The sequence below is a fragment of the Adiantum capillus-veneris genome, chromosome 17, assembly GCF_014529385.1.
Source record: "Adiantum capillus-veneris isolate H3 chromosome 17, ASM1452938v2, whole genome shotgun sequence".
Taxonomy (NCBI): domain Eukaryota; kingdom Viridiplantae; phylum Streptophyta; class Polypodiopsida; order Polypodiales; family Pteridaceae; genus Adiantum; species Adiantum capillus-veneris.
In genome coordinates this window covers 148381236-148386813 of record NC_140947.1, presented here as the reverse complement: position 1 = coordinate 148386813, position 5578 = coordinate 148381236, and the positions used below count along the sequence as shown (strand labels likewise).

Below are 5578 nucleotides of genomic sequence, written 5' to 3'. Positions count from 1 at the left end.
ACAGATTTTATGTTATGCTCGTAAAGCATGAAATTTTCCATCTTCATTGCATCACACCTAGGTCACAAGGCCATAACTCACAAGAGCTTGTGTCGTCTTCTCTTGTTGTTTCAAAGCAAGATCCTTCTCCACATTAAATAATCCTTTTCTCTTTGTTTGCTAGATTTCTTTCATTACCGGAATGAGATCATTGTACCCTTTCCCAAGATCACATCTTCTTGCATGCGTGTAGTTATGATCACATGAAATTCATCTTCAAATAGCTGAGAATTAATGGTGTTGGAAGAACAGACTACTCCCCAGCACTGGGTTGATGAGACGGACGATGTCAAAATTGCATTAGAAGCTTTATACATCTTTGGTTTACCAACAAATACCCATATCCCATATGAGGGATGATATTTTTTTCTAGCTCCCTTGTATTGTAACAAGTCTCTCTTGATGGGAGAAACTATAATACAAATGCCTATAGGAGGGGGGACCGGCTCCACATAAATCTGGTCCTCAATTGTTGTCATGTTCTCTTAGCTTTCTCTCTCTCTTGCAAAAGTATTGTTCATGCCAAGTTAACTTAATGCTATGTTTATGTTTCTACTTTCAATTATGATCACCCACTATGCTCACAAAGTAATTTCTCAAAAGTACTCTCTCTAATTTCCGCTACTCTCAAGTTAATAGGCCAATTTCATTACATTTACATATGACTCCCTCCTTTTCTTGAAATCCTGCCCTCAAGTTCTCAAGAAAGTGCTTGAGATCATAGTGACATTCTCCGTGGCTTCAGGGTCAAAGTGTCGTATCAAGAAGTCGTGACTAAACTCCCTGATGATTGGGGGAGATTGTTTCTAAAGGAAGGATCTTTCGACATGTGGGCACACCCTTGGGGTTGGACGCCACTCACAAGAAAAGGTTCCAGTGGGTCCTAGAGAAGATTCAAAATAAAATGAGGAAGTGGGAGTTTGTGCTGCTTCCCTTTCCGAGTTGCATAAAAGTGATCAATTCTTTTATGCTCCCTTATATTGTCATCACCAACACTCTCCTCAAAATTGCCAAGTGTAATTGGAAGAAGTTTTTGAAACCTATTAAAAGATTCTTATGAGAGAAACATCACTAAATCCTTGTCACCATGGTAATGGGAAAAGTGGGAAACAATAGCTTGCCCAGTTACCCAAGGTTGCCTCGGAATCCTCAACCCTGTTGTCCATGTTGAGGCTCTTTGTGCCAAGTTTGTGGTCTCTATAACTAAACAAGAATAGTCATGGGTTGTCATGACCAAGCACATGATTAACAAGTCAAAGCTTTTTTTGAATGTGGTCAATGAAAAGAGATTGAGATGCATGACAAACTACTAGCCCCAGGGTGTCCTGGTCTGAAAATGGGTGGCACAACAATGGGGGAGCTGGTGAGAAAGTGCAATAGAGTGACATGGGGTCTAGAGTGGGGGAAAGTAATTAGGTATTTTTAGAACTCCACCTCACATAGGTCCCTTTGGTTCAAAAAAGCAGATGGAGTTAGCATGAACTCTTATTGGAGGAAAAATGATAGAAGGCTAAACAATAAAGGACTCTAGTGGCCGATCCATTTTTGGGATGAAAACAATTACAAGTGCTAGAAATCTTCTGACTTTCTAGCTGACCAGTTTCAACTTAATGGAATGGAAAAGGTGCTTGTAAGTAGAATGGTTGAAGGCCTAGAGAATGGTATAATGTTGATTTGGGAATCCACTTTCTAGTGAAAATCTTAGAAATGACCCAAGAGAAGCCTTTTCTTCAAGCAAGGGATAGTGATGCAATTCCTAGCATCTTATAAATGAATTTCAGTCTCAAAACAAAAATATATTCATATGAATCAGCAACCAAAAAGTCTAAGAATATATCCAATAGTTGAGAGCTCCACTTTACAAAAAGTAATAGCTATAGAGCTATATGTTTGCATGCTCAATAGTATTTGAAATGTGACAATGTTGGATTGTCATTATATAATGATACTCATTTTCAGTTTACATTTCAAGAGATATATGCACTTATGAGAGCTCAAATTCATCTTGACCCATCTCCATTTCTTGAGCCTCTTTAAGCCTTAGCTTTTTGGTCCAGAGACTAACAGGGCCAAAACACCCAAGGCCTCCAACTCTTCAGTTGATTTTTCAAAATCAAATGATCCTTTAGAAGTTGTGCACTACACATTCCTCAGAAGGTCATCAAGTATGTTCCACACCAACTCTATGTTGTTCTCCCCCCTCACCTTCATAGCAATAGATTCTTTTGTTGATTTTGGTAAGCTACAAGCCTAAATCATCACAAACATCAAGTGTGATTCTCTTAAAATAGAAATCAAGTTTTTGTAAGAAAAAATATTTTTTAAAGGGAATTGAAAATAAACACGAGTATTCATTAGCAAGTACTCCCACATGTTTATCCAAATAAGTAAATTTTTTACTTTTAGATTTTTGAGCCTCAAATAGAGATATAGTAGACATCAAAAGTCTATTCAAATATGTGCTACAACCTTTTAAAATCAAGAAGTTTACTTGAGTGGGAGAATTCTCCTTAAATCTAGCTGGAACTTTTATGCTTCTCTTAAAGTTTTTGCTTGTTCTATCTACATATCTTAAGTAATAGGCATCACAACTCATAGCTAAAGATATCACAAACTTGTAATGATACCACATTGTTACTTTGCACTTGCTTAGAGATATCCTTAAAAGCCTACATAATAGGTCAATATGTGAGGTTCTTCATTGCAACTGTTCTATAAACAAATAGAATCAATAAAAGTATGCCTTCTTCTTTGAACATATTGTATGGTTCTTCCCATGTCAATGCAAGAGTGGCCAAAGGAATTATCTCTAAGTTAAATTTTGGTTGTCTATAGCTATTACCACCAATCTGCTAATGCACAAAACATTTTCCCTCTTTGCTTGTGTGCTTCTTATATTGTTATCATTACCGTCCTACAAAACATAGTACAGTAAAGCTACATACTAAGATTGTAATCCCTTGGTTTAAGCAAGTATACCTTTCTTATGATCTCATTTTCACATTTCTCTTCAATTTGTGATGGATAATTTGTGGCCTTTAAATCATCATTCGCTATCACTAATGCATACCTACTTGTCACATGAAAAAAATAAATTACAAAGTACGAGCCTTACAAATACCTCAATCATTGCAATAGAGGGATCTTCAAAGGAGCCATCTAAGCTAAACATTTTCCATGTGCTATGCAAAGATATGAAAAAATTAAACAAAATAAATAAATTTTTACTCTATGTACCATGGAATAATCTACCATGGTATTTTTCCTTTTGTGGTAATATCCAAGTTATCGAGAAGTTTTGCACTTAAATGAAAGCTACTTGCTACAAGAATCTATTGAAAAAAAGGCCAAATAAAGAGTATATATATACCACAAATTTATAATTAACATGTTCAAGATAGAGGAATGTTTTTTAATACCTCTTTATAGTATAATTTTTTTTTGTTGTGCGTCCCCAAAACAACCTTATGCAAACATATACCCAATTAAGAATCTTTGACAAGGCACTCTTTTCTTTGCTAGAAGAGATTGACTCTTGAAGATGTGAAGGTGAGACATCTATAGTATTTGTAACCTAAACAACCAAACAAGAACAATTTGAAGGGTTTGTAAAAACACAAATACCCAATCAAGTATTAACAAGAGTCATCATACCGCTTTCAATCGTCTTGAATGCTCAAAGTCACAATCAAGAGATTGGCTCCTTGGTTGAGTGTAGGTGATCATGCTAGTAGATTTTTTTTCATCTTTTTAGGGCTGATCATTGACATGTGAGAAAACAACAAAGTTCGTATGCAAAGGTATGTGATGAATTTACCTCTAATTGAACTTCATACCACTTTTTGGTGCCTTCTATAGTTGAATTCACACTTGAATTTTGTTGCAAACAAATTGGGCTCGTATCTTTCTACGGCTATAAGTATCTTTTAGTTAACAAACATATGTAGAGGCAAATAGTTTATCTTTTCAAGACACAAGAGAATTTTAACATTTCCATCTTCATTGGTTGATTGAGGCTCAATCTTACTAAGAAACACGAGTGGAAAAAGAACCAGTAAGTTGTGGAAATTTTGAAAAGTGAATGTAATTTAGATGCTTTGCTAGAGAGGTAGGTACATAGTGTCTACAATATGGATCCTAGAATAAGAGTTCCAGGAATATAAAGACTCTTTTCACTATTTCTTAATGAGTCAATCTCCACCTTCCACCTCTCATAATCATTTCCACCATGTGAATTTGAAAAGAATGCACCTTTAACAAATTACTTTTTGTGTGAATCAAGGACTAGAACAAAGTAAAATAGTTGTGGTGTACCTTTGGGAAACAATCCACATCTACATCTCACATTATTTTCAGCTATAGGATTGGAGAATTCCATGATTTTGACCTTATCTTGGCCACTACTAGGCACATAGCAAGCCTCTTGAATGTGATGTAGAGGGGTGCATAGTTTTTCGTTCCTTTGAATGAATTGTCTGCTACAAGGTCAACCATCTTGTTTCCTACTTTGTTGTGGTTGCATTCTTTATCAACAGTATCTAGGTGTGAGATATCTTCCATTGGTATTTGATGGATTTTACTAAGGCATTTCAACAATGGCCCCAATTTGAGCTTCATGTAACACCTATGTTGATTTAGTTTTAGAAATATTTGTCTCCATGTCATGTAATCGAAATCCTTGGCTCCAGTGTGAACCTTAAAAGGAGACCTTAAAATTTGATAGTGCCTTTCCTTTACAATTGAATGAACATCTCCACTTGTTGTCCCATTCCTTTGTCCTTCTTGAATTTTTTCTTGCAAAAACTTGTCGATGGGAAATAAATTACCTAGCCCTTGTTTAGTTCACATGGGAATGCTTCAAGTTCTTATTGTATGTGTGATTCCCTCAAGAATGATTCATACAAAGAAAAAAAAATTCCTTTGCATTCTTTGGAATTTGGACAACAAAGTGAGATTCAAATTTAGCTTTGCAATTGATGTTATTCTTGGAAAAAGGTGCCTCGTCTCTCACATTATATGTCAAGGACAAATGGTGCTCCATGTGAGGGGACACTTCCTATGAAACTTGTCTTGCAATGGATGACAAAGTCTCCACCTCTGAAAATTTTCCTTTTCCCCAACTATGCAAATCAAGTCTATATCCACTAACCTCGACTCCTAAGGCTTCCCACAAACCTAGAGAGGTGTACAAGATACTTCTTTATCGATATTTTTATTGCGTAAACTTGTTGTATAACGATCCATTTCCAAGAAATCCTTGACAAATGCTACAATTATTTGAGAATTCCATAAGAAAATGATTTCTAGAGGCTCTTTCTCCATGTTGATGCGGTTGCTAGTGACCCTATCAAACAAAAAGCACATCAAAAATATTATCCACATGTTATAACAAGGTTCTAGTGCATTCAAGTGAGTTAATATGATACAAAAAATTATTCAAATATTGCTAAGAATTGCCAAGATAATCCCTCCTTCATGCTCATTTTTTGTTTGGACCATGGGCTATACAAACGTAATAAAAGGTTCCTTCCAACTCATT

At 35.7% G+C, this 5578-nt stretch overlaps 1 pseudogene; it reads right to left on the bottom strand.

Annotated features, from left to right (window-relative positions):
* Window positions 1-4395: 4395 nt before the first annotated feature.
* On the bottom strand, window positions 4396-5361 carry LOC147438301 (uncharacterized; annotated as a pseudogene).
* Between the last annotated feature and the right edge of the window lie 217 nt (window positions 5362-5578).